This window comes from Lynx canadensis, chromosome C1 (assembly GCF_007474595.2).
Source record: "Lynx canadensis isolate LIC74 chromosome C1, mLynCan4.pri.v2, whole genome shotgun sequence".
Taxonomy (NCBI): Eukaryota; Metazoa; Chordata; class Mammalia; order Carnivora; family Felidae; genus Lynx; species Lynx canadensis.
Genome location: NC_044310.1, coordinates 92,565,822 through 92,577,276, shown reverse-complemented (window position 1 = coordinate 92,577,276; position 11,455 = coordinate 92,565,822). Strand labels below are relative to the sequence as shown.

The following is an 11,455-nucleotide window of genomic DNA, read 5'->3' as shown; positions in this document are numbered from 1 at the left end:
AGAGAACTTTAAGATCCTCCTATATATGGGATATAGAATTCATTTTGCAGTGCATTAGATAATAAGCACTAGAAATTACTTTAATAAACATCTTATTATATATTTCCTTTTTCCCATGTCTCCACACTGTCTTCTCCATGGCATGGAGGCGAATAGATTCTTAGAGGTTCATGTAAACAAGAAAATAAGAGAATTGAGGTATCTACATTCTCTGAACCCTTCTCAGTGGGGTTGGGGAAGGACAGTGAGGAAGGGAGGGGGTGCAGAAATGTTTAACCCCTTCCTACAGAAGTATCAGAAGTCTGATTCAAATCTTATTTTTTTAAAAAATATTTTGAAAGGGAGAGAGAGTGAGCAGGGGAGGGGCAGAGAGAGAGTGAGAGAGAATCCCAAGCAGGCGCTGCACTGACTGTGCAGGACTGGATCTCAAGAACTGTGAGATCATGACCTGAGCTGAAATCAAGAATTGGACCCTTAACTGACCGAGCCACTCAGGTACCAAAGGACAGAATCAGCAGGGAGAAAATGCAACCTACAAAATGGGAGAAAAGATCTGCAAATCATATATCTGATAAAGGATTAATATCCAGAATATATAAGAACTATAGCTTAAAAACAACCAAAACAATCAACCAGATTAAAAAATGGGCAAAGGGGGGCATCTGAGTGTCTCAGTCAGTTAAGCATCCGACTTTGACTCAGGTCATAATCTCGCATTGTGTGTGTTCGGGCCCCACATCAGGCTCTGTGCTGACAGCTCAGAGCCTGGAGCCCGCTGCAGGTTCTGTTCTCCCTCTCTCTCTGCCCCTCCCCTGCTCGCACTCTGTCTCTCTCTCAAAAATAAACATTAAAAAGCATAAATTTAAAAAATGGGCAAAGTATTTGACTAGGCATTTCTCCAAAGAATGTAGACAAATGATCAATAAGCACATGAAAACATGCTTAACACTACTATTCATTAGGGAAGTGAAAATGAAAACCACAATGAGATACCACCTCACACCCATTAGGATAGCCATTATCAAAAACAAGATTATATGTGTTGGCAAGGATGTGGAGAAATTGGAACTCTTGCATAAAATAGTGTAGCCCCTATAGCAAGGGAAAGGCCACTACCCTGACTCTATTTAATTCCCAGGCTCTTAGACTTAAATCATGCCCAAGTTGACACAATGAGGAAGAAAGCTAAAAGCCAAAGTGAAAAGATTATCAAAAAAAAAAAAAAACAAAAAACAAAAAAAACCTTTCACTTTCAGTTCAAGCTAATTATACTTCCCAGTCTGCCACCATCACCAGAAAGAGTGGTTATTGCTTCAATAGATAACACTCAGCAGAAGCTGGCTAAGATCATACTGGAACTTCAAATTTCCCAGTATCAAAGATACAGTAGAATAGAGTGTGGTCTATGTACAACTGGTGTAGGAACTGCAATGGCCCAGAGTTTAGAAGTATCCCATCTTTCCATTCTGTATCTGCCACTAAGAACTTCCTGGTCTAAAACAATGGTTTTGCATTTTGGAAAGTGAATTGTGCAAACTCCAGGAAGCACTGAAGGACCATCTTGGAAAATTTGACCTGTCCGAGCTCTGGTCAAATGTGTCACATAAGTGGTAAATTTACAAATGTGCCTGCCTGTGTCCTAACCATCCCTGGAGAATCCTGAGCTGCACTTCCTCCCATGCTGCCACAGCCGGCCATCCATCTTCCTCCTCATCCAATTCTGTCTCCACTCCCTCCACCTCCTCCTCTGCCTGTACCTCCACCACCTATAGCACCTTTGCTGCTCAGAAATTCGTTTTTTTTAAGTTTATTTTTATTTATTTTGAGAGAGAGAGAGAGAGAGCAAGCAGGGGAGGGGCAGAAAGAGAGGGAGAGAGAATCCCAAGCAGGCTCCGCGCTGTCAGCACAGAGCCTGAATCAGAGCTCAAACCCATGAACAAGGAGATCATGACCTGAGTCAAAACCAAGAGTTGGATGCTCAACTGATTGAGCCAGCCAGGTGCCCCTCAGAAATTCTGACTGTATTAAAACACTTCAGCCTGGACCATTAAAAAAAAGATGGATTCCTGCAGCTAACAATTAAAGATCTACTTACTGAAATTAAAGAAGACACAGGTTTTTTTTTTTTTAATTTTTTAATGTTTATTCATCAGAGAGAGAGAGAGAGAGAGAGAGAGAGAATGAGTGGGGGAGGGGCAGAGAGAAAGGGAGACACAGAATCCAAAGTAGGCTCCAGGCCCTGTGCTGTCAGCACAGAGCCCAATGCGGGGCTAGAACTCATGACCTGTGAGATCATGACCCTAGCAGAAGTCAGATGCTTAACCAACTGAGCCACTCAGGCACCCCAAGACGACACAGTTTTGATGGAGATGTTTGTACCAGCACCAAAGGCATGGAATCCACTAGTTACTGTCTCTGACCTGCAGGGTGTTATCCTGAAACCCAACTCCAAAGTGTAACCAACTCAACTGACAAATGTCTTACTTATTCCTGGTAAAAGCCAGAAAAATCTGTGGAAACTACTTAGGAAAGTCGCTGTAGAGAGGAGCCCAGGTGGAACCTCACTTACCAATAAAAAAAATATGGAAACAGGAGCTAGGTTGACTCTAGTCATGACCTGGGACTGAAGGAGAAAGTGGAGTGAAGACAGTGGAGTTACCTTAGAAGCCCAACTCAAATTCTGCCACTTTCTATAAGCAGCTTTGTTGAACAAAACTGATGCCAACTCTGCCTGACTGCATGTGATGGTCCAAAAAAATACACAGATAAAATCAGCCAACCTTTTTTTAATGTAGTAGAGTATGTATAAATAACTATACTAGTCTATAATTCTATCTGAAGGATTAAAGTATGTTTGGAGCCCATACATACTGTAGTATAAAGTGGGTATTTGGATATTTTTTGTATGAACAATAAGAGAACAGATTCGAGAAAATGCAATCCCCAAAGTGATGTTTATCCTGCAATTACCCAAATTAGGTTGGAAACATTGTTCACATTTAACTAGATAACTAATTTGTACTTAATAGGTACAGTTATGACATTAAGAAATGTCCATTCATCTTGAATATTCTTGGGTAATTAAAAATAAAAGTATTTCAGCCTATAAAGCTAATGCATTCATTAAGTGCTGAAACTTGATCAGTAAAAAAGACCCTCTAGATTTGTTTTCTGTTCTCTATAAGCAGTTAAGAGGTAAGACCATCCCCCATCCAAACCCAATTATTTTCCAAAAGGATTTGAAGCAAAACGTCCAATGTCACCTTAAAAGTCAGATTGTATCATTCCTAGCATCATAAGTAGGTAGTTCTATCTGGCTCACTGAAGTCTGAAATTTTCCTTACTTTGATATCTGCTGTCCACATTCATGCGGCTATATATAAGTTTCACGAGGACCTCAGCATGAACTTTGCTTGTATTTCCCACAATTCCCCGAAGGATTCTCTGAAGTCCATAACATATTCACTGTGCGACCTAATTCCCTGTCCTCAACAGCCTGTCAATTCAATAACAGTAACAATGCACACCTCACTGGATTTTTGTTCTTTCCTGCCAGTCCAGAGTTGCCACACTCAGTAATTATAAATACACGACACTCAATCAAATTTGTATTTCAGATAAACAACAAAAAACTTTTTTCTTTCTTTCTTTTTTTTTTTTTAGAGAGAGAGAGAGAGGGAGCATGCGAAGCAGAGGAGGAGGGGAGAGGCAGAGGGAGAGAGAGAGAATCTCAAGCATGCTCCACAATCAGCTTGGAGTCTGACACAGGGCTTCAACTCACAAATCATGAGATCATGACCTGAGCTGAAGTCAGATGCTCAACCCAGTGAGCCACCCAGGTACCTCACAACAAATAACTTTTAAGTATAAGTATGTTCCACTAAACAATAGATGATTTCTTTTAGTATAAGCATGTCCCAAATTTTGCATGGGACATAGTTATACTAAAAAAAATATTCATTTTTCATCTGAAATTCAAATTTAACTGGGCATTCTATATTTTATTAGGCAACCCTATCAGTAAGTCCCCTACAAAGTTGCCAAGTATTTCTGGGAGCCCCCCGTTTGTCAGATATATCTGTTTAGCAGTGGACACTACTATAGCTTCAGCCAGGATCCCCATCACTAGTGTGTTAAGTATCATGGAGGAAGGGGAACTCTCATCAGGGGTGAACGTGACTGAAGGCACAGGATTAGCTTTGATGGTGATAACCTCCCCTTGCAGTTCCAAGAATAAAGATAGCAGTGCCTCGTGGATAGGAAACAAGGGGTTTTAGATCTTCACTGAAATTCTAGCCTGACAGGAAGCAGCTATATATATGGTATCCTTGAAATATCCCCCGGTTAGCATAGGCTAAAAAAGGTATTTTAGTAATTTCCCAGAAATGCCTAGATTTCCACAGATAAATACTGCTTTGAGATGCCAAATACAGTGAGTGTTGTGGAAAGTCACCAGCCTGGAAAGCAGGCCTGGGGACAATGTTTCGTTCTTAGGAGACCCACATTTATGAATGAAAATTAAACAGATGATGCAGTTATGAAACATACATGATTCTAGTTTTTTTCAAAAAACCTGCTAACTACATTGTATTATGTGAGAATACAGGGAATAATCACTGAGAATAAGACATTTGAGTATTTGTAACAATATTTTACGGGGGCACTTATAATGTTTATAATAAAATAAACCAGTATGTACTGTCTCTAAATGATGATTTGATCATTCTTGTGGAATAATGGTTCATAAAAGATGCTATAAAATAAAAAAAAATGCTGCAGAAATCCTATAAACAAATACTTGTAAGGCTGCCATTTGCCATTGTACCAGTATTAAAATGTGTTCTGCCTTGCATCTTTTACTAATTTTGATAGCAGGTTTTATATTATTTCCACTTGAGAATCCTTTAAATGCTATGGCTTCATTAAACTGTTGCTAATCATATTAAAATGGTTCATGCACTGTAGAAAACAGCATGGTGGGTTTCAAAAAATTAAAAATGGAAGTACTATGTGACCCAGCCATCCCACTTCTGGATATATGCCCAAAAACATTGAAAGCAGAGTTTGAAGAGATATCTGCATGCCCATGTTCAGAGCAGCAACCTAGGAGTTTATGAACAGATAAATGGATAAACAAACTGGTAAACAATGCCTTGAAATATTATTCAGCCTTTAAAAAAGATGGAATTTTTGACATGTTACAACATGGATGAAACATGAGGACATTATGCTAAGTGAAATAAGCCAGTAACAAAAAGACAAATACTGTATAAGTCTACTTAAGTACCTAGTGTGGTCAAATTCGTAAAGATACAAAGTAGAATGGTGGTTGCCAGGGGCCAGGGAAAGGGGGTGGGGAAATGATGAGTTGTTTAAAGGGTAGAGTTTTCATTTTGCAGAATGAAGGAGTTATGGAGGATGGATGGTGGTGACTGTTGCACAACAATATGAATATACTTAATGACCCTGAACTGTATACTTAAAAACGGCTAAAATTAGGGAGCCTGGGTGGCTCAGTCGGCTAAGCTTCCCACTCTTGATTTCAGCTCAGGTCATGATCTGAGGGTTGGTGGGTTGGAGCCCCCTCTACCAGCAGAGTCCCCTTGGGATTCTCTCTCTACTCCTTCCCCGCTTGCATACGTGCTCTCCCTCCCTCTCTCTCTCTCAAAATAAGTAAACATTCAAAAATATTAAAAAATGTTAAGATCGTAAACTTTACGTGAGGTATATTTTAATCTTAAAAAATTGTAATAAGCAACATGCACACTTAAGTGTACCACATTACACATTTAAAAAGCATTCAAATTTGTTGCCAGTAACTCTTGTGTACTTCTCATTTCTTCCTAGTTTGTAAAACTCATCATTTCGTCTTTGGAGAGTTTCCTGAAACTGCCAGGGCAGCAGTTAAAGACAAAAACAAACAAAATTTACAATTTCCAATTACACCATAGTGGGCATGTCCTCCTCCACGCCCATACATAGGACTATCCTCGTCTTTCACTATACCTTACTTAAACAATTATTGTAGATGTTGCACATTCGGACTTAAAAATACATCAATACTAAGAGAACACGCTTCCCATTCGCATACATTTGGCTTCACTTGCAGAGAGTTCAGCTAGCTGATCAAAGTAAAAAACCCTGGCCTAAACCTAGCCGACAGAGCCAGGCCCCGCCCCCTCGGCGGGCCAATCAGCCGCGCGCCCGGGAAGGACGCACAGCTGCCAGCCGAGTAAGTCGATGAGGCGGTGCCAGAAACCAGGCGCCCGCAGAAGCGTTCGGCGGCTCCGCTAGGCGGCTCGCCATCTTTTCCAGCAGGCCGGGTAGGTGCCCTTCTTCCCGAGACGCAGGCTGGTGACCCGGCCTTGAGTCGGCGCGGTCGGGTGTGTGTGCAGGGGGCGGATTACGGCTTCGGCCCCGGCGGGTTGGGCGGGTGCTGCCCGGGGCAGGGGACCGCGCTCTCCCGGGCTGCTGTGCCTGGATCGGCGAGGACTGGACGCCTTATCTTCCGGAGCAGCGCGGGCTGCTGGGGAGTTACACGGTTCAAAGAGCGGCCTAGGGAAAGGGGCAGCAACTGCAAAGCCAGAGTCGAGCGAACGCTGAATTTCCTGGGCTTCAGTTATCTCTGAAAACTTTACGCAGCGTTTGATCGAACACCGCCAGCGGAATAGCTCGGGTTTGGTTGTAGTTAATTTTTTAAAACTTCAAATCTGATTTGAATATAAGGATTAGAGATACATATTTATGAGTGGGTGGTGAAAAACAATTCATATTTTCTCCATGGCAGTGGTTATGAAGGTGTGGTCCCCAGATTAGTGTCATCATCGCCATCTGGCAGGTTGTTAGAGACGCAGATTCTCAAGTTTGAGAGCCATGACTCCAGCAAGCCAGACATAGGCACACGAACTAAATTGCGAACTCCTGACTTTTGTGCCATGCAACTTCTTGGTTAATACAGAATTTGACTCAAGTTAGTCTTGTCTTTCTCATACATGTGTAATTCATTGAAATCAGATACTTTTCTTTGCTGATTTCCACTCAGTAGCTGTAACTTTCCTTGGAGATCTCAGTCTTTCTTGGTAGCTCTCCACTCAAGTTATTTGTTATCCCAAACTGTAAAATGAAGATGACAGTACTACTTCCAAGAGTTTTTGTGAGGACTGAATGAATGAATGTATGTAACAGTGTTTGGCATGTAGTAAGAGGACTATATATAATATTTATTATATATGTTTTATTATATTATTATATATTTATATATATTATATATACTTGTTATATATATTTATTATATATATAATAATTTTGATATTAGTGTCAAAGCCTGAAGCAGATGAGAAAGGTGATTTAAAGTAAGCTTATTAGTCACTGTCAAGTAGTAGAATCACAGGTGCCCCTCATTAAACTAAACCAACACAGGATGGTTACTTTTCCTTAACACTTTGCTCTCAGAGTGTGGTCTGTGAGCCAATGTCTCTGCCATCACTAGGAGCTCTTAGAAATGCACAATCTCAGGCCCATGTCAGATGTATTCAATCAGAAGCTGTTTTTAACAAGATCCCCAGCAGGTTTAGATGCAGCTTTGTTTGGAGGAAGTGTGAGATCAGCTATAAGATTGCTCAAGGAGTTACAGCCTTCAGTCAGTGACCACCGGGATTTGGCAGGAGGACTTGAGTTTGCAGCTGGTTCCACTCTTCTACCTCAGCTCCTGGTCTTGCATAATTTTTCATTTCTAATTCCTAGTCCTGGATAAAGCTCTGGATCTGCTGATCATTATTGGAGAAAGTAGCATAATTGCTAATAGCATGACTTTGTAGGGGTCATAGTCAAAACTCAGCTGCTCAAAAGGTTGTGGTTTTTTTTTTTAAGAAGTGGCTTTTTTTTTTAATGTTTATTTATTTATTTATTTTTTAAAAAAAAATTTTTTTTTCAACGTTTATTTATTTTTTTTTGGGACAGAGAGAGACAGAGCATGAACGGGGGAGGGGCAGAGAGAGAGGGAGACACAGAATCGGAAACAGGCTCCAGGCTCTGAGCCATCAGCCCAGAGCCTGACGCGGGGCTCGAACTCGGACCGCGAGATCGTGACCTGGCTGAAGTCGGACGCTTAACGGACTGCACCACCCAGGCGCCCCAATGTTTATTTATTTTTGAGAGAGAGAGCGTGCACAGGGGAGGGACAGAGAGAGAGGGAGATAGAGGATTCAAAGAAGGCTCTGCGCTGAGAACAGAGAGCCGAACGTGGGGCTTGAACTCACAACCTTAGCTGAAGTTGGGTGCTTAACCGATTGAGCCACCCAGGTGCCCCTGCTTGAAAGGTGTTTGATTCATCTCCCTTTACATAATGCTCCCTATAGAGCTGTTTTCCCAAATCTCCATTCCTGCATCCCAGCTTCCTCACCCAGTGACATTCCTGGCTTCCTAGTGGATCATTTCACCATCTTCTTGATACATGTAATAATGTGAACTCTGTCAGCTTCTCTTCTTTTTGCTTTAGAACCTTTATTTCCATTCCTCCTTATTCATTTCTGTTTATGAAGGAGGGTAGAATCTTGTTGCCTATGAAAAGCCTTTTCTGTAGACTTGATTTTATACACTGCCATCTTCTCAGAGCTTCTGCTCCATTCAGAGATGCCCTTTGTCACCTACCTAGTTCTTCACTGCTTAGAATTAGGTTTCTCCCTATTAGTCTGTGAAAGTCATTTCGCAGATGACCAACGAATTAAGCAATCCTGTGTGTTTTTTCCCCCAGACTTAATTTTTCTCAGCTTCTTTGAAGTATTTATTAACAGTTGACTAATGCCTCTTTCAAATTAAGCTCCTCTCAGTTTCTACACATTGCATTTTTTTAGCTTGTCTTCTACCGTGCTTATTAGTCTTAAGTGTTTTCTTTTGTGTTTGGGCCTTCTCAAGGCTTTATTCCTTAGTTTAACTCCTCCTGCCCCCCCCCCCCCCCCAATAAAGTATACAGTCATCCAGTATTTCTAACAGTCTCTAGAGCGTGACAGGGATCCTAGGATACCTTTCCCACTGTTATTTTACTTCGTATTTGGGTTTTACATTTTTTTTACATTTACATTGGGGGGGGGGGGGGGGTGGGGATGAGAGCGAGCAAGCAAGCGGCGGAGGGACAGAGAGGTAGTGAGCAAGAGAGAGAATCCCAAGCAGGCCGCTGTACTGTCAGCACAGAGCCTGAGGTCAGGCTTGATCCCACGAACCATGAGATCATGCATAACCTGAGCTGAAATCAAGAGTTGGACACTTAATTGACTGAGCCACTCAGGCTCCCCAGTTTTACATTTGGAAACATAAAAAGTTGTGGGGTAAAAAGAGTTGTGGGTGTTTTGTTTTTATTAGTGGTTTACTTAATTAGTATATTTGAGGGGCGCCTGGGTGGCTCAGTCGGTTGAGCGTCCGACTTCAGCTCAGGTCACGATCTCATGGTCGGTGGGTTCGAGCTCCGCCTCGGGCTCTGGGCTGATGGCTCAGAGCCTGGAGCCTGCTTCCGATTCTGTGTCTCCTTCTCTGTCTGCCCCTCCCCCATTCATGCTCTGTCTCTCTCTGTCTCAAAAATAAATAAAAACGTTAAAAAAAAATTAGTATATTTGACCAGTTCCTTTGCTCATCATTGTTTCTTTTATTCACACCTTTTCTCATTGAGGTTAAACTTCTTTAACATATGAAGAGTCTGTGGGTTGGAATCTTTCTTAGTCTTTTTATGTCTGAAGAAATCTGTGTCAGTTTGCTATACCACATACCACCAAATTCCACAGATTGGTGGCTTAAACGACAGAAGTTTATGTTCTGACAATTCTGGACACTAGAAATCCGAGATCAGGTTGTCGGCACAGTTGGTTTCTTCTGAGGCCTCTCTAGGCCTGTGGATGGCTGCCTTTTTCCTGTGTCCTCCTATCTTCTCTCTGACCTGTGTCCAGATTTCTTCTTCTTATAAGGACACCAGTCATATTGGATTAGGGCTGATGCTAATGACCTCTTTATGACTTAATTACCTCTTTAGAGACACTATCTCCAAATACAGTCATATTCTGTGAAACTGGGGTTTAGGATTTCATCGTATGAATTTTAGAGGTATACAGTTCAGACCATAACGGTATCTCATTCTTTCCCATTTTAGAAAAGGCTTTTGTAAAATCTGAAATACATATACAGAAAAATGTCAAATATTAATGTTCTTATCAAATTTTTAAAAAGCATACACCTATGTGACTACTATCTAGATTAAGAACTAGAACACTTGTTGGGGCACCTGGGTGGCTCATTTGTTGAGTGACTTCAGCTGAGGTCATGATCTCTTGGTTCATGGTATTGAGCCCCGATTCGGGTTCTGTGCTGACAGGCAGAGCCTGGAGTCTGCTTTGGATTCTGTGTCTCCTTCTCTCTCTGCCCCTCCCCAACTCATGCTCTGTCTCTCCCCATCTCTCAATGAATAAATGTTAAAAAAAAAAAAAAAAGAACTAGAACACTGTCAATATCCCAGAAACCTTCCAGAGGTTTTCCCTTGTCTCCTTGATCTCAGAGGGAAAGATTTCAGTATTTATCAAGTGTAGTGTTTGCCTGTAGCACTCTATCTGGCAGTTTTCTTTTATTCGTGGTTTGCTAAGTGTTTTAATCAGGAATAAGTTTATCCTGTTTCATTTTTGATTTGGGGGAGGGGCTTCTCTTTTTCTTCATTAATCTTACTATAGGTATATCAAACTTTTTTAGTCATTTCAAAGAACTAACTTTTGGCTTTATTTTCTCAATTACGAGTTTCCTAAATTTTTTACTCATGTTTATTTTTTAATTTTTTTTTAAGTTTATTTGAGAGAGAGAGAGAGAGCACACACGAGCGAGCAGGAGTTGGGTGAAGGGAGAGAGAGAATCCCAAGCAGTCTCTGCACTGTTGGTGCAGAACCAGATGCAGGGCATGGCTGATTAAGTCATTGGCCATGTGATTGAAATCAGTCTCCACTTTCCTTCCCTCCCCTGAGGTTGGATGGATGAAAGTTCCAACCCTCTAATCCTGTGCTTGGTCTTTCTGATGACCATCCTCCACCTTGAAGCTACCTTGGGCCCAACCTAGTCACCTCATTAGCACCTCATCACAGACACTGCCATCACTCAGGAAATCTCTACAGCATTTGGAGGAACTGTGGTCAAAGACCAGATATCCTTTATTATGTGGCAGGGACCCTCTGCACATAATAAAGTGGTTCTGTCTCTCTGCAGCTTTCTCTGCCTTGGTCCCCCCAGATATTCAGCTCTGTTTCCTCTGTTTTCTGGGCTCTGCCTGAGTTCCCCCTCCCCGTGCTCATGGCCTGGAAACTGTTAAGACAGTAAGCTGGGGCAATGGAAGGACTGTCTGTGTTTGTTTCCCATTTTTCTTTCTTTTTTTTTTAATTAAAAAATTTTTAAATGTTTTATTTATTTTTGAGAGAGAGTGGGGTGGGGTGGG

General features: G+C 41.6%; 1 protein-coding gene and 1 pseudogene across 3 annotated transcripts in view; both read left to right on the top strand.

Moving 5' to 3' along the window:
• Positions 1 to 992: 992 nt before the first annotated feature.
• On the top strand, positions 993 to 6,244 carry LOC115519772 (annotated as a pseudogene).
• A 1-nt stretch (position 6,245) lies between these two features.
• Positions 6,246 to 11,455, top strand: part of CLCC1 (chloride channel CLIC like 1) — a 27,631-nt gene continuing 22,421 nt past the window's right edge. The window contains exon 1 of one of the 3 annotated variants that reach the window (XM_030324361.2): positions 6,246 to 6,323. The gene's annotated coding sequence lies outside the window, so the exon portion shown is untranslated. Of the gene's footprint in view, positions 6,324 to 6,426; positions 6,682 to 11,455 lie in introns of those variants that run through there. The other 2 variants (XM_030324362.2, XM_030324363.2) reach the window with 2 other exon arrangements.